Source organism: Cydia strobilella, chromosome 6, assembly GCF_947568885.1.
Source record: "Cydia strobilella chromosome 6, ilCydStro3.1, whole genome shotgun sequence".
In the NCBI taxonomy this organism is placed as follows: Eukaryota; Metazoa; Arthropoda; class Insecta; order Lepidoptera; family Tortricidae; genus Cydia; species Cydia strobilella.
The window spans coordinates 9,178,371-9,203,897 of NC_086046.1; the positions used below are offsets into that span (position 1 = coordinate 9,178,371).

At 36.1% G+C, this 25,527-nt stretch overlaps 1 protein-coding gene across 1 annotated transcript in view; it reads right to left on the reverse strand.

Moving 5' to 3' along the window:
* The window catches only part of LOC134742398 (G-protein coupled receptor dmsr-1-like), a 66,459-nt gene extending 54,860 nt beyond the window's left edge, over positions 1-11,599 (reverse strand). Inside the window, exon 1 of the mRNA XM_063675525.1 lies at positions 11,130-11,599. The gene's annotated coding sequence lies outside the window, so the exon portion shown is untranslated. The remainder of the gene's footprint in view (positions 1-11,129) is intronic.
* Between the last annotated feature and the right edge of the window lie 13,928 nt (positions 11,600-25,527).

Here is a 25,527-nt window from a genome sequence, read left to right on the forward strand (position 1 = left end):
GCGAGTTCGACTTGTAATGAGTTGTAATGGTTGTAACCATTTAAAGCGTTAACCTACCCTTTGTTTTGCAGAAACACTTTTTTAACTTTCATCCTATGTAAATTCTTACCCATGTAGCATTTAGCAGACTTCTACTCGTAGAGGCTTGACAAAACCCAGTTTTGTCTGGTTAGATGGCACTAGCCTTGAAAAACTTTCGTAAAAACTTTACGACAATCCTTGTGATTTATTTAGTAGCCAACTGAAACTCGGCCTCGTTTAGCTTACCGAGGAAACGGTAACGTTAACGTTAAGATAATATAGTTTTTATTATAGCTATATACCCTTTTGAAAATTATTTCTTACACATAGAATAGAAACAGAAAACATAAGATAATACTGATTTATTTCGGTGAAAAAACATTTTCAAGGGTCGGGACGTATTGCTAAACGGAACCAAGAAAAATTTACAGAGATGAACGATAAAAGCAGTTCACAAAGACCCGGCATAAAAACCCTTACGACTGGTCATTGTCTTTTCACTTTACGGTTCAAACGATGGGCCCTTTTAAAACTTTATCTACACACATATCATAAACCCTCTATGATGCCTTCAAAATCCGTACATAATGGCCAACATTAAGATAAACTGTTTTGTTACAGCAAATTTTTTATCTGTGAAAATGTTATTATTGCTAAATAATAACATCGATTTCGATAATATTATTTTATTCAAATTTCGAACTTCTCTGAAAAACAAATAAATATGATTTGACCTCTATTCTAATATCAGTCGAGATGACGTTTTATTCGAAATGAAATGTCAATTGCATACAAATTTGACAAATCTCGCTTGTTAGTTGGTATACACTCACGTTTCACATAAACGAATGCATTGTTAAAAATTGTGTAATGTACGGAACCCTTGGAACGCGAGTCTGACTCGCACTGTTTGGCCGGTTTTTTTTATAGATAGAGTGATTCAACAGCCGGGCTAGCACATGATTGGCGCGAGAGTATCTCGCCGCGACATAGAATACCCGTCCCCCTTTAATTCATACAGTTAGTAAAAGACGGGTAGTCTATCTCGCGGCGAGATACTGTCGCGTCAATCATGTGCTCGGCCTACAGGAGGGTTTATATGAATAATTTGTAAAGGTTTTGTGTAAATTCGTTGAACTACCCCTACGAAGCCGGGGCAGGTCGCTAGTAGGTAATAATTATGGAACCTAGAAGAGTTAGTGTTTTTAGATTCTAATATCCTTTTTGTTAAAATATTAGAGAATCGTAGATAATTTTAACGCGTAGTCTGATCCGCTACTTTTAATGCTGACTGTAGGGCGGTCCACGTTTGTATGGAATAAAAAATATATTTTAAATCCACAAGGCTACCTTTGTTCCAATAATTCTGAAGTACTAATTTAACCCTTAAATGCATAGGGATGCAGCCTACACAATAAAAAGCATATAACTTTATGCATAATTAGATAAAATCGATTAGCTCCTGTATAATTATTTTGATAGTAAATTAATACATTTTCCGATTTTTTATTTAAATTTGCGCAGTATTTTAGTTTAAAAAAATTACATTTGTTTTAAGACAAAATGGAGAAAAAAAATTAAAATGCCGTAAGTTGATGATTTTTAGTATGTGAATTAGGCGGTTTTTTTCGGGGTTTGCAATTATTTTATATTTAAAAACTTTATTACAATTTATTTATTTATTTATTTATTGCAAAGGGAAACAAACAGCATATAATCACACATATATAGGTAGTTTAACAAATTGAGTTGACACAACAGCCAGAACAGTTTCCACTTATAGGTAACACAATTATTGCTCATTATATCCCAAGTAGTGTAAATTTCTGATGGTATCGACGTTTTAATTTTATTTATAATTTTTCCCAGAATCAGTAAACAATTACGTGACACATACCTATATATTAATTTCGGGCAAAAAGAAAAAATCATGCATTTAAGGGTTAGGGATATATGTGCCAAATTTTGGCTCATTCGCTTATTACTATTACATATTTACTGGTAAAACTGTAAATCTCTGAAGTAGAGTTACACAAAAAGCCATACGAAATAAATGGTCGCTTAACATTGCTCTTTAGTCAAGTTAAATATTTATTTCAACACACTTGCTCAAAACGACGTTTTTATTCCACCGATTTTTGGCTCATAATCCTAGATATTAAACACGCGTGCTCTTTCAGTGTATTATTCCACTCGTGCTTTTTCATTATATTATCCGACTGAGTTAAGAAGGTAACTGATTACTAATAATATGCATGGAAAGGGAGCCTTCTTTAATTGGTCAGACTGGCGGGCACCGGCGCGCCCGACCGCCTGCGCGGTGCGCAGCCCGGCCAGCCCGCCCGCCGCGCCGACCGCGGCCGGGGCGAGGGGCGGCCGGCAGTATGTCAGATGCAACACACAATACTAACTGTTTTAACTATTAAAATTTGATTAATATGAGTATCTTTTTCTTTTCTCGCAAGTGTGTTGAAAAACGTCGTATGAAACGCGTGTGCATTGGTCATTACACACATCGGCTTTCTTATTGCGCGCTCGCTTACAGCTCGCGCGCACAATATCGCCTCGTGTGTAATAACCAACTTAGCACACTTGTATCATAATGTACTATTCACATAAACAATAAAAATAAATTATAAACGTCAGTATTTTAAAAGTAAAACTCAAATATATATCTACTTGGTACGTATGAAACGATATAATAAAAAAAGCGCTTTTTTTACAATTCTTAATTCCCATATTATGCCTTTGTCTTTACCTGCGTAAAATACGATCTTTTTAGAGCAAGTGTGATGTAATAGTACATTATGATACAAGTGTGCTAAGTTGGTCATTACACACGAGGCGATATTGTGCGCGCGAGCTGTAAGCGAGCGCGCAATAAGAAAGCCGATGTGTGTAATGACGTAATGACCAATGCACACGCGTTTCATACGACGTTTTTCAACACACTTGCGAGAAAAAAAAGAAACTTTCATATTAATCAAATTTTAATAGTTAAAACAGTTAGTATAGTGTGTTTTATCTGTCATACTCGTACTGCCGGCCGCGCACTGCGCAGGCGGTCGGGCGCGCCCGTGCCCGCCAGTCCGACCAATTAAAGAAGGCTCCCTTTCCATGCATATTATTAGCAATCAGTTAGCTTTTTAACTCAGTCGGATAATATAATGAAAAAGCACGAGTGGAATAATACACTGAAAGAGCACGCGTGTTTAATATCTAGGATTATGAGCCAAAAATCGGTGGAATAAAAACGTCGTTTTGAGCAAGTGTGTTGAAAAATCATTAAAACGCGTTCAGGTAAGATATCTTCTTTGCTCAAATTCATTTCATACATTTTAGTATTGCAGAATTGTTATATTTTGAGTGACCTCTTATTAATGTTTGATCGTTCTTAAAAAAATATATATATTTTTATTCATTTTGGACTAAAAATAAAATAAAAAAATTGGACCACCCTACTGTACCGTGTAATTATGTTCTGGCCATACTTTGACAGGTAAATATTATTTTTACCACGGTACCACATCCGAAAACGCCGAAAATTTAATACATCGCTGTTTTCAGTAGAACAGTTAATTTGTTTCGCAATACCGGGGTTGGTATTCTTATAGGCATAGGCTGTATTGCTAACATTGTAAAGTTTGTCGAGATCGTCGCCGAGGGGACAGTATCGATTAATGACTTTTGCGCAGTCAGTCACCAGATTCATTAATTGCAGCACCTAGGACCTCACAAATAAATAGACACTCGTGCTTTTTGGTTCTCTTGCGCAGTTGAAACTTGTGAAGTAGATTTTTAGAATTGAAGAAATGGCTTGCATTTGTAAGTATTTTCGCGAGCGGAAGTAAGAGCATCTACTTGCAGAGCACGGAGTAAAATGTGATGTCACGCGACACTGCATGTATTTTTAGGGTCCCGTCCCAAAACGGTGAAAAGGACCCCTTATGCCGCGACTATGTCCGTCCGTCCGTCTGTCACATCGCCAATCGATATCTCGAGAACTACTTACGCTATCGATTTGAATTTGGAATAGTTATGAACAAGGCTAGCATATAGTTTTATTTTGCATTTTATACTTATTGTTGTCAGAAAATACAGAAGTGTACCGTGACGACCGAGGCGAGACGAGCGAGATGAGCGAACGAGACGAACATATCGCTGGGTACTACCCAGTGATATGTTATTATGTTATGTAGTTGCCAGAAGATCATTAAATGTTTAAGCAAGCTAGCAAATTATTACCGTATTATCGGTCTAAAGATCTTGCTGTTTGGTTTGACCCAATGGTTGACTGGTAGAGAATGCCTTTTGGCATTAAGTCCGCCATTTGTACATTTTTCTATATTTGTGCAAAAAAGTTTATATAAATAAATAAATAAAATATGACAAGGAACTAATTTAATTATTTGCTATCAGTTTAATATCAAATTCAATGAGTAATTCTTACGCACTTTTATATGTAGTAGTGGTAGTAGTAGTAGTAGTAGTGTGTAGTGAGCAATTAGTCTTTATTAATCCGATATCTGCAATCTTTTATAAATCTTGATAAAAGGTAGAGTTAAAAGCACATTTCTAGTGCAGTCTTAATTGAACTTTTACTTCGGTAATATCATACTTTATGGTAGAGAAGGTCGGTCTTCAAGCAGGACAAAAATAAAAACACAATAGAGCTGTTTATGGGAGATTGGACACATGAGACACATCAAGCCGCTAGTGATATCCAAGTTTAACGAACCACCTATTACATTATCCATAGAAGATAAACCAGTATGTCGTATCGGGATTGGACACGAAATTATTATTTATTTGATATACTTACACAAAATTTGGTAGCGGTTTCCGGATCTGAACTATATTCCCATAAGGCAGTGCACTAACAGGTACGTATTGAATTGTAATTACAAAATATTTTCCGGTTTCACCAAGAGAGTTAAGGTAAATTGATTACATACACGCTACATAGAGTACTAATAGTAAAAAACCGGACAAGTACGAGTCGGACTCGCTCACCGAGGCTTCCGTACTTTTTAGTATTTGTACTTTATAGCGGCAACAGAAATACATCATCTGTGAAAATTTCAACTGTCTATCACAGTTCATGAGATACAGCCTGGTGAGAGACAGACAGACGGGCAGACGGATAGACGGACAATGGAGTCTTAGTAATAGGGTCCCGTTTTTACCCTTTGGGTACGGAACCCTAAAAAGGTAGATAACTATTGAACACATGCGTCAATGTGATGTATTTGCACGTTCGATAAGTAAGCTAAATACCTTGAAGAAACTTTTTGTTCAATCTTACAGCTGGCTCATGAATTGAACATGCTATTGCTACAAAAAATAAGACTAATTTCGAAATCTCGCTGTCATTACATTACATGACAAGTTGCTGTGCGCGTGTGACCTCAACACGTTTTAGCAATAAGCTAATGCTTTGATAAAGACACGATACTTACTTGTCTAATTTGACACATTAGACAAGTAAAGTAAGTAAATGATTATCAAGTTTTTATATGTACCGATGAAAATTCCTTATTTATTTACAAAATCATGAAACTACCTATATTTATTAATACATTTTCAATATTTCGGTATAATGTATTTCTTCCTAATTAGAACGCCTAATTTTAGGCAAAATCTTAATCTAACGTGAAACTCAGACATAATAAAGTATATTTATAACAGGCCATTCTCGCGATTTCCGGAAATATTCACGTAAATATATTTGATTTATCATATCCTGTCATATCATACCTACCTTAATTGCGTGTGAAATTAATTTTAAGTAAATAAATTGAATAATTAGTGCTAGATTAATAATTACATTAATTACATATGATGTAAGCAGTTTATGTTTAAAATAAGCATAAATCCGCACCGAGTAATATTCAATACCTAACTAAGATATTGTAATCAAGTAAGCTCGCTACACACTTGTATGCATTTCCAAAGAATTATTTTCCCCATTCGAAGCTTAAGCATCGCTATTACCGTTCAATTCCTTTTTCATAACGGCCCGGGCCCAGTCACGCGTAAGCGAATTCGGAAAGTAGGTACTCGCTACGCCAGGTGCCGGAAACGCAGACATATTATTGAAAAAGCGTGATTGGTAATCGGATTACTAGGTACTCGAGCTTTTGAAATACTGTACGTAATTCCGATCGTATCCATCGCGTCGGAATCAATTTATATTACGCTTTGTGTTTACCTACTTTAATGAATATGAGTACATGTACATGTACCTACCTACATGTTCAATCAACAGGTTTTGTAGGTTGCTTAATCGATAACTTCAAATTATTATCTTATTGTTTATTTGTTTAATTTTAGGATTTGATACAGATGAAACACAGTTTAAAAGTTTGTTTGGGATTTACCTAAATTACCGTTTTTAATATTTATATTAAGGACTCAATATACAGCTTTCTGACCGAAAGTATCAATTAGATATGCGTAATCAGTACTACTATCTAAGGCTAAATAAGGCACCTTCTAAAAGATTGACAGCATAGTTAGGTAGGTATGCTTATTATTTGAAAACTGTTAATCAACACATGTACGTGTTCAAAATAAAAAATAAATTTTAACAAAAAAAATCGTCAAATGCCATAATTTTATGGTCTTCATCAGCAGGTCCACTTCAGCAGAAGCTTCACTTCGTCCGCTTTTCGTGAATGTAAGATTTCCTTTAGTAAAAAGTACCCAAATCACTATACAGGATGTCCTTAGCCATTGGACAAACCCTGAAATCCCACGTAGGGTTACTTCTCAGGAATGCTCTAACGTTAATATTTTTTTAACTAGAACAAAAGATAAAAAAATAAATTTTCAAACAAAAGTTATTTCCAATAATCGACAACAATAAGACACACACTGTATTAATCATTGGCAGCGCTTTTGACAATTTGTTAAAAAATGTGCGGCAACGATGACATTTGTCAAAGATCACAATTTTATTAGTGTCATAAATAAATAAAAAATCAAAAAGGTGGAAGAAGGTTTCATACTATTTAATATTTATTACCTCAGGCGCTAATAACACATACAGGCTGCTTCAAAGTAAGAAATCGTAATTTGTTAATTTCTTCGTAACCGCTACACCGGTTGTTATGATACTTTGTATACTGGTTCTAAATACCCTAATGCATAAGTACATTTTGGCTGTGTCCAATGGCTAGGGACATCCTGTATACTTATTTCTATAAATAAGTATATATTTGAAGGGTCCCTCGATTGCTCCAGAAATCCATCAGGTCCTAATGTGTAGATCTTTGAGAAATCGCTAAACATTACACTTCTTTTTGTGTGCACTTGTGTAAAAAAATTCTTACAAATTCATGGCCTCCTTCTTTTTAATTCAATTAACAAAGAGATCAAAATAAGTATGGTATATTAGTACGGGAATTTTAATTATCAGTGAATAGTGTAGCCAAACACTGGTTACATCAAGCCAGTCTCGAGTTCTTTTTTGCGCGTTAACTGACGCATGCAAGGCAATCTCGGGGATGCTGTCGGCAATAAATTTGCTTTAATTAAGTCGCTTGTTTATCTCCTAGAGACATAAAAGATCAGCTGCTAGTGGAACAATTGGTTTTAATCTTCTAATTTGAATCAACTCTGAATTGAGATGTATTAATAATGACCCGGTTAACGCGTGTGTGAAAATGCTTGACGTTTCAGACCGATTCATACCAAGTTTTATTTGATGAAGCCACGCATTATTATATGTTTTGAAGAGGTTGCGGCGTTGGCTTAATTAAATTACAGGGAACTTTTGTAATTACATTCTATCCGTCTGCTTGTAACATCCTGTGGGGTTAATTTATTAGAAAAATTGCGAAAATTCACAGAAAATTTGTGGAAATCCAACTCACATGCCTCTCGTCCAAAACATCGTGCGTTGGTCTTAACATGGTGGCATATACATAAAGGCGAAATATACCCTCACCGAATTGTGGTATTTTCTATTGAGATCTTTTCTAGTTTCTACTAATGTATAACTTTATAATAGTTCACTGAACGGAAAATCTTAAATTGTACATAGGTTATTGAGTCATGCTAATGCCTAAGCGTACCTTGCCTACCAGTATAATAATATAAACTTTTAAGTAGCTAAAGGCCACTTGCACCATTCAATAACCCGGGGTTAACCGGTTAAACCTAGAATTACCATGGTTACCAGTACAATTTGACACTGGGTTAACGGTTTAATCGGTTAACCCCGGGCTAGTGGGATGGGGCCAGTGGCGCTAAGAAATGAATCTATTTAATGTGATAATTTCACTTGATTAAATAATGTGGCTGTAGTAAGAAAAGGTTTACCCTAGCAGAAATCGTTGCGATAGATAAATGTGCACACTTCTCTAATAGGGTTTTACGGGATGGGACGAGGTCAAAACATTTATCTGCCGAACTCTCGAACTATTCTCGAGTGATCGTTCATCAAGTGAGTGCTGGCCTTTGACCGTTGCTATGAAAGTGGGAGTCAATGATCAAGAGTAGTTTTTGCATATAAATATGAAAATATATTTGAGACCAAGCAATCAATTTGACAAAGTATGAATATATAAATACTGTTAACGGAACGTCAGTTGTAGTAAAAATAATGGTTGGTTAGGTATTTATCATATAAGATATATTGTTTTCAGGAATTTTGTTATACAGGTACTGAGAAGGAACGCTAACATTTGACTAAAACTTGACTAATGTCGACTAGCAGTGTTAGTATTCTAACTTCTGAAGAAGTAGAAGTATACTCATTCAATTTTTCTAATTTTATTAGGTAGCTGCAATTATATGACAACTTAAAGACGGCGGTGGCAAACAAGCATACGGCCCGCCTGATGTTAAACAGGAGTCGTAGCACGGTACGCTTATCACCATGCCTGTCACGTTCTAACAAGTATGTGAGTGCGAAAGTGACGAACTTAGTGATAGGGGAAACCATGCTGCGCGGGCAGTTCTTCTTCTTTTTTTAACTGATATATTAAATTGTTGCCTTACTCCCGAGCAAACTTATCTTACTCAATAGTAATGAAAAAAGGAGTCACCTTTTATGAAAATTACAAAACAATGGACCCGTTTTCGTTGCTCTCAAGTGATGTGAATAAAATGACCCAACCTAGGTGTACGAGGTTGGTTTTTATATCCGTAAATTTCCTTTCTTCAAGATTCCTTTTCGTTAAGAGCTGTGAGAAGTGTTTAGATGTCTAATAATAAAACAATAAAGAAATTGAAATTGAAGGTTTAGGTGTATAATTTGTTAAGGTTTAACGTGTAACCCGTGCGAAGCCGGGGCGGGTCGCTAGTCTCAAATAATACAACAAGTTTTTCAACGACGCTTGGTATTCTCGTTAATGTTTTACAAATGAATACGATATTTTAATAAAATTGACATTTTGAACAGGATTGTGATCTGTTAAAAGTTATGTTGAGTACGTGATTGTTTTTGACATTTTTGATGTGAAGGTTCGATTGGAGTTATGCTTGATGCTTAAATAATGATTAAGTATTTTACCCTATTTCCACGCATGTTTGGAGAAAGGAACTATATAAGCCTCGGCCGGAATAGCAATTCATGGATTTGTCTTCTTTGTCGGACGCCGCTGCGCGAATTGCCCTTTCCCGGCCTCTGCAATAATGTACTATTTATTTGTACCGATCGCGTATCTCTATAACTTAACTGGGAATCCTTAATCCTAGAATTAATTATCTTATTGAAGTGCCACACATTTTAGATTCAAATTTTTAATCACGTAAAAAAAGTAAATTCATCTAAACACAAAAAACTGCTTAGATTTCGGCACGGTTATTTGAAAAAATTGTTTTCATAAATGAAACATACTAGCTTTATGCAGCTTAAATAGCTGGCGTACGTCTTTTCTAAGAAACCACACTTTAACTGAGTACCTACCACGTACCTACTTACGGCAAGTAAGGTACCCTGCGCGTAGCGTCGCACTTTGCGATTTATAGCTTTATTCTGCTCAACGACAAAGCAATTTACCGTTGTACTTAAATAAAACTTGAAGTTTATTTTGTTTTATTATTTCATAAATTTAATTTGATACAAAAGTGGTATATAGGGTAGTATAAGTAATTTGTTTACTTTGACATTCGTTTTTATTTTCATTTCGTTTTTTTACGTTTCTGTTTCTGTGTAACAATACATATAACGTGTTTAGATTGATTATAAATGTTATTCGGCAAGTAATCCCCAGTGCACTATTGTAGTGGATAGGTAGGACAAACTGCAATATCACTTGTGACACAAATTTCATCAAATATGCACATACCTGTCCTACACATAAATAATCTGAAAGTTGAACGCATCGCTCGCCGCACCCGGCCCGGCTCCGTATTTCATCAAGTCAGCAGGCACAATTTCTATCAAAAACCTAGTCAAGTAGCGTTAACCACGCGAGTGCACCCTGACGAGACAAGTTCATGAAAAGGTTCTACCTCCAGTAAAATATTAAAGGTAGGTAAGTGGATTGCGCCATGACAACCGAGATCTGTCTATCCAACCTTAGAAAGCCAACGAAATACATAGAAAGGTGGAAACGCCTTGTCAGTTTAACTATTTAAGTTAATTATGTAAAGTAATCCAAAAGATACAATCCTTTATATACAAATTAAACACAATATCAATCCACAGCGCAGGCTTCGTCATAGTTGCTACACACAAAAATAGTATCCACAACACGCTTCGTCAAAAATGAAAAATAAGAACCAAAATCAAAACAAAAAAAAATGCTATTCTAACAATTAAGCCCCGAACGTCCCAAATAGCTGCATTGCCACGCTGAATAACCAAAAGTGAGGTTCCCGTTTTTTTCAATACCTACTGTGAATAGTTTGCGTTTAATTTGAATAATGATAACTATCATTGATTACAATTACAGATTGTCTTATTCATTTACAGGCTCGGAACTAAACCAATAATGATATGATCATGATCATTAAAAGCATTATTTTCAAAAACAACAAAATTCTACCCACTTATTTTACTTTGTAGAGTATACTGCGTGGACGGAATGTTTCATGTAAAATTCATAAGAGGAAAATATACCAGTAACTGAGCTAGTACATTTTTTTACACTTACCTATTAAATAAACAATGTAGCACGTTTCGTTTCTTCACAATGTTACTTCAACATCACTCAAACTGTCTTCGCACTGGGATCACAAGACAAACATAGGCATTAACATCAACATCGGCAAAAGTTAATTTCCCTTTGTTTATTCGAAAATCCCGCTTCGAATGTTAACGAGGCCACTGGGATAAAGTTGGGTAGATGACAACGTTTCATAATTTTGTTGGCGCGACAGTGTCGTGTCCAAAATTATTCACGTTACGCTACGAGTACGAGTGCTGGCGAGGCGACGGACGGACGGCGGAGCGGGCACGCCGCGCGACGGCCGATATCAAGTGAGTGCCGTTGCCACGAGCTTGCCAGCCGCACTACACTTCGTTCGTCACGCTCACGCCACGCCGCCGTCCGTTCTGCCAACAAACTTGCCAAACCACGCTCGCCTCCATTGCTACCCATTTTTCCTGAAAATCCCTTGCCATTAATTAACAAAACTGAAACAATCAAAACTGTAAAGTGCACTAGAATGAAAAGTTGATAGAAACCAAGTGAATCCTCTTGCTTATCAAAGTACCTACGTCTATATTTTGTATAATGTGGGCAATACGATTAGTATTAGTTTCCCCTTAGTATTTATGCCAATTAACTGTTTTATTTTAGCTATAAATTTATCGAAGTGAAGAGTTGATAGTTACACTGAGTACTAAAATAGGTAGATTATTATTCACAACGACGGGACTTAATCGCGTAAAATAAGACCAAGTGCGGGTAGTTCACAAACTCGCGCGCCTAGAAGATGTTGATGTCAACTTTAGCCAGTCTTCTGCGAGACCACGACGGGGACAACGCCGTCCTCGAAACGTCGGATGTAAATTTAAAACTTATTTTTTAATACAGTTGCTCAAAAAGTGCTACTTTTCGTGGCTGTTTAGCGTGCGGAAAGTTGGTTTTCGCGAACTAGTGCTTTTTACTTTTCCAATTTTTTTAAATTTTAACTTGTTCCAATTCATGACTACTTATTGATGAGCAGGGGCGTATTTACCCTAGGGCCAAGGGGGCCATGGCCCGGGGCGGCAGGCTGCGGGGGGCGGCGCAGGCCGCCGCTGGCTTTCAGTTTTGGGTGCCTCAGTGGCGCCCTAATTATTTTGTTTTGTAGTGTTACTGGTATTAGACATAATTTAATTTAAAGTAAGTAACTATTAGTGGTGGTGGTGGTGGTATTCGTTTTTTTTCTAATTTTAAATTACTAAGATTAGGAGTTAGGAGCATTTACAAATTTGTATGAAATCAGTTTTTTGTTCCTAATTTTCACAATAATCAGAAATCTAAAAAAGTCAAACGTAGGGGCATAGCTATGGCTATTATACATCAAATTACGCAAAAATATTTTCCATTATGTCAATATCCAGAGAGGAAAATAAGGACTACGTTTGTATGGAGAAGCAGCCGTCCTCTTCCCTCTTTAGCTCTGCTCTTTTGCAATTCGGCCTTCAGCCTCACAGGGCAGCACACCGCAATCGGACGCCCCGGGCCTCCGGCCTATGCAGAGCTCGGCCGTCGGCCTCGCTCACAATTGGCTATATGTTCGATTCCAAGTTCTGCAGAAAGACACTGAGTAAAAATTATGCTGCACTGCACCAAGGGCGCGGACCGATGCGGAAAATGGGGTTGGCCGGTCGAAATAATTAACAGAGGGCGCCAGCATAGCTTGCCCTGTCAATCCCTATAATTGTGTCAATTTTTTGTTTTTTTTAATGCCCTGGATGCCAGCCCTTTAAGCCAAATCTTATAGAAAAAGGGGCAAGCTATGATGGCGCCATCTCTGCAAACCTTTGACAGTTGCCAACCCCATTGGCTGACCGTTTACCTTAAAGATCCGACATCATTTAACATCCTCATAAGAACAAACCTCGCCGTACGTGCTTTTTGAAGTAAATATAGATGCTTTTCCCCACCGATTTGTATGGTTTATGGTGGCCTGGTGGGCTACAAATTCTGTCCCTCACGGGTGCACGCGGTACGCCACTTCTATAGGATCCTACCTTCTATGTGCGAAAGCAACAATAAAATTAGCTTTTGTTTTTACTTCATGGGTCATGGGGGGCGGCAGAGACCCAATGGCCCGGGGCGCCAAATATGTAAATACGCCTCTGTTGATGAGTGTTAATATTAGTTTCCTTTAAACGTCGTAATCAACATAAAAACCTACTGTTAATGTAAGAATTCGAAAAATATGCATATTTCATATTTTATTACTTACCTCTTCATCATTATAAGTATTATAACATGTTTATTTTTAATGTTGAAAAACCGTTCTTAATAAGTTGTCTGAATCGAACGGAACGTCTGTCAAAAAAGAGGCGTATTTTCTTACTGCAAGAATGTTTTAAGTTTCCAAAGGCAACATTCGATATTGTTTTTATAAATATACGATACACAAATAATCGTAAATAACGATATTTAGGTAATAATAGTACAATGTTTTAATATTTACAATTGTTTCTGTCTTATAGAACATGCATTTGAAAAAAAAATTTCATTGAAGTGGGTTCAATAATAATAACAAAATCTATTTTAGTCGAATAAAAGCTAGAAAAACACCTCTTCATAATGTCAATGTCAATGATGTCAGTGTCACAGAATTAATCATATAAAAGTTTCGAATTCCATTCCTTACTTGTTGCTTTTCTTATTTTTTCGCAACTGTATTAAAGAACGTCGTTCGATACACGTGCGGATATGTCATTCTTGTCAAGTAATGACATACTTTCCGCACTAGCATCGAAATGTACTATTACGTCCCTTCGTTGTGAATAATAATGAGTAAAAATCGTAAAAGTTTAAATCAGTGTTTTACTAAAATAGATATCTATCTTAGCGCTTTTCTGGTTGCGTCCTAGAGGAGCACAGTGTCGAGGTCTAAGTAGGTTCTGTATTTTTTTTTCTTTATGTCTATGTTTATTTGTCACTTTTTATAATACTTTTGTTTGTTGTTTAGTTGTTATTTGTTATAAAGCTTTTGCTGGAAGCCGATTGTTTTGTTGTGCTCTCCTCAAGCTATCCCTAAATTCTCTCGGACACCCGCAACCTGCTCCCGACAATTACCGAAGGCAAAATTTTTTTTTCAAAAATGCCTGTCACCTGATGTGCCCAGCCTGAGAACAGCGAGGTTTTTTGACATTATTTTGGGTTCCATAAAATGTTTTTCTTATCCGAAAAGCAACAGAAACTCGAACAGTATACTTCGCGGTAATTTTCACATAAAAAAGTAATATAAAGTAAGTACTAAAATTACCAACCTGTTTTAATACCGAGCAACAAAAGACAACGGGAAACCATATACAATTTCAGCGCACAGTAAGTAACGTAATACCTAGCCAAACTAAAAGTAAACAAAATTGATTACTAATAGTCAAACCAGAAGACTAAATACAAGTAAGTAAAAGAACCAAGCATCCATTGTGACCGCTAGAGTTAGACCTAGACACGTCTGCAACGATTTTGATAGCACACGCAGTGCGTTATTTATACGTCATAATTTCATAGAAATTTGACTTTTAAAATAACACTTGCACTGCGTGCGCTATCAAAATCGTTGCAGACTTATCTTTGTCTGACTCTACCTAAGTGTGTATGTGCGTCGTGACATTAATTAGTATTTTTTATAATCATGATTATAATAGAGAGCTTTTCAGTCGAAGTGAGGTACGAGATTGAAAACGTTGATTATATCACTACATTGTATACAATACTTTTTCTACGAGTCAACTAAAATAATACTTTTTCTACTATAAAACCTGCATAACTAAACAAAATTAGGTAAGTATCTTAGTAGATAAAGATAGTACAAAAGACATCAACGCACTTCTTATTCATTAAATAGTAGCGCGTTGATGTCTTTTGTTCTATCCTTTGGCGACACGTGATTGGTCAAATTGATTACAGGTTGAGTAAAGCGTTTTGTAAGAAGTCATCATAGTTGAGTCGCGAGCCTATAGTGAAAAGTATGAGATTACAGTTTTGTATACGAGTCTTAACTCAATCATTAAAATCGACGAATAGAAAAAGTTCATTTTCATTCCTACATACCCGTATACTCGTCAGTTAATACCTAAGTTCTTACTTTCGACAATCACTTCATTATCAAGAACTCGAGCTCACAGTGAAAATAGAACGTTATATAAATTAGGCAACTGCCCCGTAAACCCCAATCCCGAACAGTGTAAGTTCCCTCAATCCCCTCCAATCGACACCGGCCTGCTGTCGGCAATTTCTGCCAAGTTTTAGTGCTGCCGACAACTTGCTTAGCGAGTTTACAACTGTTATCCAATTACTTGTACCTTCATAGGATATTGTTCCCCGCCCCGCGTCGATAATATGACTAAATTAATACGGAACTATGAAGATGAATTGGTGAAGTGACCCTGAGCTTTCAAGTATTAAAGGAGATTGGAATGTGCCATTAAATCTAGAGGTTGAAATACTCTCAATTTACCGTTACAAATTCTAATAGCACATTCTAAAATGTCACAGACTCACAGGGCTGTGGTCTGCTGGAAGCTGACCTGTGCCATCAAATCACCGTCTGTAATAAAGTCCTAAATAAAAGGTCAATTTTGACTTAAAACTAATAGTAGGGATATAACACTTTGAACTCTCACATTTTATAGGTACACATATTTAATTCTACGGGTCTACGGGTGAAACTTCGGGTTTAAGGTAAAAACAATTAAATTTTATCGCGGTAGACACGTTCATATAATTAAATAAAAGTAGGGATACTTATTACTCAAAGGCCCGAATTATGGAATATATAGTTGAGGATAAAAGATCTTTCACTCAATTTTATTAGGCGCTTCTGCGTGAATATTCCAATTTGGGTGTTTTAAAATCGTTATAAAGTCACGTGCGTGTGCTTCGGAATGGGGAAAATTTTATGTTATTACCACTGAATTATGAGTACTCTTGATTGTTTTAGAAGAAAAAAAGTTTTCCAATTTATACCCACTATTTTCGACTTCAAAGTCATCTCCATACAATACAATACACTAATGCATATTGTACGCTCTAACTCCCGTACCTAACAATAAAGATCATTTTGAAACCTGCACCGCTCATGAACTTCTGCTATTAATTTTACCTGTCTTAGTTTGAAACATTAAGGCACAAAAAATGTGTCACCGGTTTCGTAAAAAACTACTCGCATGTCCTATCAATGAGTGTAAAAAGTCCATAAATTCGATATCGGGATTTGGAGGATCTCTGTAGTCCCTCGGCCCCGTGTCTCGACACAATTTATCGCCGCACCGACGAAGTGCGTCGGACAAAAAATAAACGGACAATTTGTTCGCCTTTAGTTGCTACCGACGTAATAAAGCTTCATGTATCCAAATAAGATTGTTGAAACTTACCTGGGACCGTTGCCACGATGACAATCGATTATCGACAAACGCCCACCGAAAAGTAACAATGTATCGGGACGACAAATGCGACGAAAAGTCACCTCATCATTTCCATTCTAATTTTTTTAGTTTAGATTGGTGTTTTCTATAAACAATTGTCACTAGCGACGGAATAATAGACGAAGCTCTCGATACATTTTTGCCTGAAAAACCGGTCAATATAACTTACCCCTATCTGACACATCACTGAACGTTATCCCTTCTTCATAAATATACCCCACCCGCAGCTTTAACTATTACCAAATCAATACACACTTTCCCTCTATTAAAAAAAGTTTTTCCCCTCACTAGCTCGGAAAGCCGTCTTTTATCCTTTAAAACAAGCGGGGAAAAACGCATTTTATCCACTAGTGGGGAAAGTAATCTGACCTTGGATAGAGCGTGTTTAAGTAGCTTTTGACAGATAACAAAACGTAAAACGCTCATAATAATGGTTCGTTCGATATTAATTATCATTAAATAAATGGTTTGAGAATTTAATAAAAAATACCAAATTTAGCTTTATTTAATTATTTTAAGTCATAAACCTTAAATTCCATAAGAAACATTGGTTTTTATAAATGATGTTGAATGTAATTCTGAACGCACAAGTTGAGTTGATGCAATTTCAAAACGCATAGTCAGAAATGTCAACATTGTCAACAAAATTTTTCTCGCCGACTCCGATACGTAAAAATACACAACTTCCAGAGTTTTCTGTTATAATATCGTATTGTCGTAAAAAAATTAGTGATTCCAGTGATGAAGATGATCTAACGCCTGTGGATGTTGCACTTTCCTCGCTATAGTGAGGGGAAAAGTTTTGTGTTACTCACGAGTGCAAATGTATTTTACTTCTCGTGTGTTGAAACCACTCGCTACGCTCAGGATTCTATTTTAGAACAACTCGCTTCGCTCGTGGTTCAACTATAGAATCCTTTCGCTTGCTCGTGTTTAATTCCACACTCGCGGGTAAAATACAACTTTGCACTCTTGTATAACAAATAACTATTGTTTGGTTAATAAAAGTTTTTATTGGTTTTTATAAACCTATGACAAGTTATCCTTAAATAGATTTATCAAAAAAATGTATGGATTGCTTAAGGTTTTGGAATATGTAAAAAAAATTAAAACAAGATTTCTGGCGGATGTGGTCAAGCTTACACAGATTCAAAATCGCCCTAAATAGTAGCATGTTCAGCCCAATTTAAAAGAAGGCGAGCTTGTAATTGTTAGGACAGACAATATTGCTCCTTTAAAATGGCCTATGGCGAGAATCGTTAAGACAATCCCCGGACCTGATGGTAGGGTCACAGTTATTGAGGTGAAGATGAATAATAAAGTCTACACTAGATCACTTCAAAAGATCTGCTCTTTACCCATTTAAACTTATCTTATATAAGCTGTTTTTACTTATGTTCATGTGGCTTAATATCCGATCCCAAGACTCAGACTCTGTCGTAAGGCTAAACAGAAGTAATTAATTATTTTAAGAGTTAACGGAGCAGTTGGTAAACAATGTTTTATTGTTATAAGGTAAGGTAATATTAATAGATTGTTTACATTTTTATGTTACATTCTTATAGTTTTAATGCATTTAATTTATGCTTCTACATGCTTGTTAATGTACTTTGCCCTCGCTAACTATTTAATATAATATATTTAACATAAGATAATTTTTTAATACATAGTTTGTGTAGGAAAAAGTATGTATCAAACTGGCCACATTTTTTATTTAGTTTTAATGTGACAACCCTAAAACAACTGTCTTTTCATAACAATTATGAATTGACCAATATGTAAATTTTACTTTTCAAACTTATGTTTCGCATATTTTAAAAGCTGTGTTTTATTATACAATTGGCTTAAATAAAATCATATTCCTATGTCAAACCTACGCGGCATTGCAAAAAAGTAAAAATATTCGACGTTGTGAACATGCATGATGTATAGCTGAGCTGCTCGCGGCACAATTCCCGTGGGGTAATTTTTAAGGTCTAGAATATTGTAGTTTTAAAAAAGTTTTTTTTAATACTTACACTAGAAGTACTTATTTAATATAATGTCGAAGAAGTTATAAACTGAAAGAAATATAAACTACCAATAAAACGAGCCAGCAAACCATGTACCGGAAAACGTAAGAGAAAGTAAAGAAAACAATTCATGAATATCAGCACCCAATACCCCACCCAACCCAAGACTCAAGACAGATAATTTCAGTGACTTCACCAGCCTGCAGTATAACTTAACGTACTGCATAACTTTTTATAAATTCACATCATAGACCACCAGATTAGTCATCTAAGTATGGGTCCATGTTCCAAATCCAAGGTCACAGAGATGTCACGAAATGTAACCTTTAATAAAATATTAATAATAGTTTATTAAAAAACAAATGCTAGTATGTCCACAGTGAGATTTTGATTTATAATAGAAAATGTAACATTTATTATCCCTGTAGGGAGGGCTTCCACAAATAATAAATCCATTAGTTGTTGTAATGCAATAAGAAAACAGAAGGCTTAACCCAAAGACTCAAAGAGGGCAACGAGTCACTTAGGAAGGATAACGGAAAAGGACCCGTCCCGGCCACACCCGTATAAGCATGACAACGCACGCAAATTAAGGGTGTTCGTATAAAAAGATTTCGTTCTCACCTTATGTTACCTACTTGAGTTTGTTACACGTTCTAGCCGTACAATTTGGTGGGTCTGAATAATATGAATATATTTTGGGATCGGTTTCTAGCATGAAATCATAATAGTAAGTGTCTGCATTTTGCATGCTGTTTTTTTTTTCAATAACTAAATAGGTTTCAATAGCACAATTGTAGACAACTTAAATATATTGGTTAATAATATATCAGCATCTTAACAAACAAGAAAACCCATATAATTCATATAACATGCATAGAATCTATATAACATTTTGCTTTTTGTTACGTTAGGTAACTGCATTATTTTCATAAGCCAGGCAAATTTGTCAACATTAGCTGAAGCTGCTTAAAGGTCCCTTTTTTAGTTTTTCGTAAATAACTTAAACGGCATAAACGGCATAGCAAAAAAATTTCTGATACAAAAGTAATCTGCATAAAATTTCCTGCAAGAAATTCCGGACAATTTTTCGCTAGGATTAATATTTAAAGAATTAAAATCAATTCTTTTTTTTTATTAACTCGTAAACGATGGCTAATAGCAAAAAATGTTGTTAAACGAAATTTTCTACAAAATAATTAAGTAGGTACACTTTTCGCAGGGATCAATATTTCAAAAGATATTAAAGAGGGAAAGTTAATTATAATCAAGTCTAAGGTTCCTTTTTTTAGGTTTTCGTAAATAATTCGTAAAGCATGACCCATAGCAAAAAAAATCTTATACATGGACCCTTAAACTGCCGATTCAGGGTACCTATTAAGTTAGCTAAAGTAGAACTCTGGCTTCGGGATGCAATGAAGAGGAGGCTGATAATCGCACAAGTCCAGCTACATTAACAAGAGTGTAGCCTTCGGGCGCGGGCAGCATTAAGAACAATAACAGTTTGCGTTAACGTCACAAAACTTCGAAGGGTCCGGCTGAAGGAAATCGTGTAAGAAACTTGTGTACGGCTCCTGATTGTTTCGAACTACCTATCTATAAATAAATGATGCTATGTAATATCTCTGAGGTGGCCGATAAACTTGACCTATTTAACCGTTGGAAAAATGAAATAAAGATTAACAAGATAAATGGCTATAAGGATCAAAGAACTCGTGATTCGTTCTGATTAGGTAGAAATAACATAAAATTTTCCTAATTAAATATTTAATGTGATCTAACCAACTTTCCTCGAAATGGCCTGTAAATAAAAAAAACGCGCTTAGACTTTTAAAAAACCGACCAATTGCGAGTCGGACTCGCCCACCGAGGGTTCCGAACTTTTTAGTATTTGTTGTTATAGCGGCAACAGAAATACATCATCTGTGAAAATTTCAACTGCCTAGCTATCACGGTTCATGAGATACAGCCAGCGGGCTCAGCATGGTAGCGTGATAACGTGGTGATAACGCGAAATCGTGACAATCATCTTAATAAGATGACAGTTATCCACATCTGACAGCGGTAGATGACAGAAGCTTGACAGAAGACAATTTGCATAACATGGTCGTTGGATATTTTGACACATTGTCCCATTTTGGCAGTTCAAATTCGTTAATTCTATCTAAGTGCTTCCTTAGGTGACGATAAGCTTTGTCGTGAAAGCAAAATTATTGAATCAGTTTTTTAACCGACTTCAAGATTTCAAAGGAGGAGGTTCTCAATTCGGTTGTATGTTTTTTTTGTTTTTTTTTTTTTTAATGTTTGTTACTCCATAACTCCGTCATTTCTGGGCCGATTTTTAAAATTCTTTTTTTGATTGTAAGTATATATATACAGATTGGTCCCGTTTTTGTCAAAAAGCAGTTCTGATGATGGGATCCATGAGGAATCGAAGGAACTCCTCAAATGTTAAAGGCATACATATAGTGATTTTAGTATTTTCATCAACAAATCAAGCACTTACATTTAAAAAAGTGACATTTGATGAAGTGGAACTGATGATGATCAGAACGGAACTCTTCAATGACGCATAGTTCACGTTTGGCGATTTGTCCTCTTCGTTATGTTTGTTAAGCAAGTTAGGTTTTCAAGAAACATTTTTGTCAAGCTCGAGTTCTGATGATGGGATCCATGAGGAATCGAGGGAACTCCTCAATTGTGAAAGGCATACATATAGTGATTTTTGTATTTTTATCAACAAATCCAACATTTCCATTTTAAAAAGTGACATATGATAAAGTGGAACTGCTGATGATGATCAGAATGGAACTCTTTAATGACGCATAGTTTACGTTTGGCGATTTGTCCTCTTCTTTATGTTTGTTAAGCAACTTAAGTTTTTAAGACATATTTTTGTCAAGCTCGAGTTCTGATGATGAGACCCACGAGGCAACGAGGGAACTCCTCAAATGTGAAAGGCATACATATAGTGATTTTTGTATTTTCATCAACAAATCCAGCATTTACATAAAAAAAAGTGACATTTGATGAAGTGGAACTGCTGATGATGATCAGAATGGAAATCTTCAATGACACATAGTTCACGTTTGGCGATTTGTTCTCTTCCTTATGGACCCAGACCTAAACTTGGACCTGGACTCGGACCCGGACCCGGGTCTGGACATGGACCCCAACTCGGACCCGGACCCGGACCGAACTCTGACTCAAACTTGGACCCGGACAGCCGGACACGGACCCGGACTCGTATCCGGACCCAGACCCGGACCCGGAAATGCTACTAGAAAAGTGGGTTAGGTGGATGGGTGGGTTTTGAACTGCGATTCTCACAGAACAGAACTGCTATCAGAAAAGTAGGGTAGGTTAGGTTAGAGCTGTGACCCTTACAGAAACGAAATGCTATCAGAAAAGTAGGTTAGGTTAGGTTAGAACTGCGACCCTTACAAAAACGAAATGCTACTAGAAAAATGAGTGGTTTTACCTCCTTTTCTACATAATTAGGCAAAAGATGCTGTCTTTTTCATTTCATTGTCTGGAATCTAAGAGTGCACCATCAATAATAAGTGAACTTTCAGCGGCATCTCCCATTGAAGTCGGTTTTGTTTTCTTAAAAATTATCTATGATAATATTGACAATGTTCCGCTGTATACATATAATATTGTCAATGTTTTTTTTTGGAGGAAAGTCAAATTTTATTATACCTACTCGCGGCTGCTGTTAAGGAAAAAGAGCGTCACTTTCGAATGATTGTCGATAACTTTTTTCATTACCGACGTGATATTGTTATCGTAGCCCGTTAACCGTGCTAACCAAAATGTACGATAACGTTAGAAGACAGCTGTCGATTCCATGCGCAATATGATAATACCGTGCTAAGCCCGCTGGTGACAGACAGACAGACGGACGGACGGACAGTGGAGTCTTAGTAATAGGGTCCCGTTTGAATGATGTTTGATATTACTAGTCCCTCAAAGTTAAAACAATCGGACTAACACCCATTAACTGCTCTTTTAACTGTCATCCACTTTCGAGCCGGAACAAAGCATACGACAACAGAACTTGTTAACGATCACTAACTTGAACAATTAACAGCAATAGCTACGGGAAATTCCGTCCGCTATTTAATGAAAATAGTTTTAATTTTAACTACACTTTTACGTAAGAAAAATAGGAAACTAGAATTAAATCCAGTAAGCGCTTTTTTAGATAATGCGAAAGTTCGAGAGAACAACTAAATATAAAATATTGCAGGTTTCCTTAAGCACAGTCGACCAAAATAAAAATCTTAAATGCGGATACATTTAAAACAGAGCTCTTAACGAGTGACAGCAAAATTAAAAAGAATTAAATAAATTAATGAGGTCTAATTTTAGAGCGTGATGATTTATACTTATATTTCAGTAGTTTGATTTTATCGTTTTCATACCCTACTTTGCGCGTGATCTTAGGTGCATAGATTCCCATCGTTTCAGAACAGGAATAGCTGACCGCAAAAAAAATGAATCTCAGTCTCCCCAAAATAATAAAAGTGAGTCAGTCACTTACATTTAAGCCATTTTATCTATCCATCCTACGATAATCGGTGTTACAGTTGAGGAGTGTCTTTTCAAAAGGGTTTATTTCTCTATGAATCAATCAATCAGATCTGGACGCATAGTATTTTTTGTCTTCTCTATTTCTCTCATTATTAATTTGTAAATTATTAAATATTAATCACAAAATACTCTTGACTCCATATGCGGGCGGCGGAGATGGAGGGTTTCCGTCGCTCCAAGCTTATCCCCTCGAGCGGAAAGCGCGTGGAAGCTCGGCAAAGCGCGTTTCTGCTAGGTCAGCCCGGGGGAAGTGTGATTTCTCCCCCCTTTATTGTACTAGTCATTACTAGTCAGCTGCTGGTGGGTCCGCGGAGAATACGCAAGTGGACCCGTGTTCCCACCTAAAGCCAGCGAAGCGGCCAACGTCAGTTTTTAGCAGGTATTACGGGCAACATACACCCGTCAAGTCCTGCATAACCCGGGCTCCCTCTACAAGCCCGGGTATGCGTAAAAGCGTTTTCTGACGAAAAAAAAAATTCGGCGTTTTTCACTGTCGGAATTGATATAATCGGAATTATGTGGTTCGGAATTTAAAATTTCGGAATATCGGCAATTCGGAATTCGTGATTTCAAAAATCGTAATTGTTAAATTCGATGTTTGTCACCATCGGAATTGTTATAATCGGAATTATGTGGTTCGGAATTTACAAAATTCGACATTCCGGCTTTTCGGAAATATAAATCTTCGTGATTTTCATCATTCGTAATTACGGCAGTCGGAATTTTGATAGGTCGAGCATTTAAAAATCGGAATAATAAAATTCGGCATTCTGAAATTCGGCATAACATTTTTCGGAATTATGTAGTGTACCCGACATCATCATTATCATATATTTAAGAGTTATACTCTTGTCGGTGGAGCGATTTCCATAAGTGTCGGTCCTCTGCCTTCTCCTTGACAGCCTGATACGACACGACGTTGAGTTTTTCCTTTACTTGATCTATGTATGTATGATCTATGTATCTATGTATGATGTGTGTATGTGTGTGTGTATGTATGTACCCGACATATCGTGTCTTATATACTTTAAAACAAGATACACTTGGCACTTGGCCATCACCGCTTCAACCTAAACCAAATTAAAGTATTTAACTTCATAAAAAGTACATAAAGTATACGATTATTATATTCGGTAATCTCATGAAATACACGCTCGCTGCTGTAGTTACTCTTTCTAGTTCTGGATACGAGTGTATCCAAAACACAAATTATTTTTTTCGGAAATAAAAAAGATTAATGTACCTACGATTATTTCTGTCTTGGCATACGTTAAATGAGAAGCAGAAAATGATTTTCAGCGACACTTGTACACATTTTTCTTATAGCTACATGAATCGGCAGACCGGCGTTGATTTCTTAGCGTGGGCGTCAATGCCGAATGCATGATAATTTAAACACCCTGGCATATTGTTTTAAAAATGATGGAGCGAATAAAATTTCAACGGGTACATTAATAAAACATGGGTATAATATAATATGGGGATGAACAAACTTTGCTGAAAGTGCCCGAATCTTTCCGAGTTTAAAAGCATTCCTAAGCTTATGTCCAAAATAAGAAAGAGTAATACGTTTAAAGAAATGTTTTGACTAAAGTATCTATCTATGTATACATATACGAGCATTATACGAGTAATAAAGCGGAAGAGGGTCAAAATTCTGTACATGGAAACTATTCCAAAAAAATTAGCCGGGGATACTTAGAATCGATAACAGAACACGTTCCAACAGTTTTTAGAATTTTTGTCTGTTTGTCTGTTTATCTGTTTGTCTGTTTATTTGACCGCGCATCACGTGAAAACGGCTGAACGGATTTGGATGCAAACTTTACTAATCTGTCGAAAAAATTTACGGCTAGGTTATAGGCTAAAAAAATTGAGAAATTTCACCCCTAACGGGGTTAAAAAGGAGATGAAAGTTTGTATGGGGTTCAAGATTTATTTTAAGCTAACAATTTAAAACTTCGTAAAAAGATATATTATTGAAATACAAGAAAAATAATTTTAGCGTTTTTGAAAATTCATCCCCTAAGGTGAACAAAAAGTTGAAAGTTTGTATGGAACTCAATATTTTTTTCGAGTGCGTTACTTGAAACTTTGTATATGGGCATATATATTATTATAATACAGGAAAAGTGATTTCAGCGTTTTTAAAAATTCATCCCCTAACGGGGTTAAAAAGGGGTTGAAATTTTTAATCCATTACAAATGCTTTAAAACTTCTTAGAAAGGCATAATAGACGATTACAAAAAAAGTAACTTCAACGTTTTTGGAAATTTAACCCCTCAGGGGGTTGAAAAGGGGATGAAAGTTTGTCTTGGGGTGCAAATTTTATTATATTA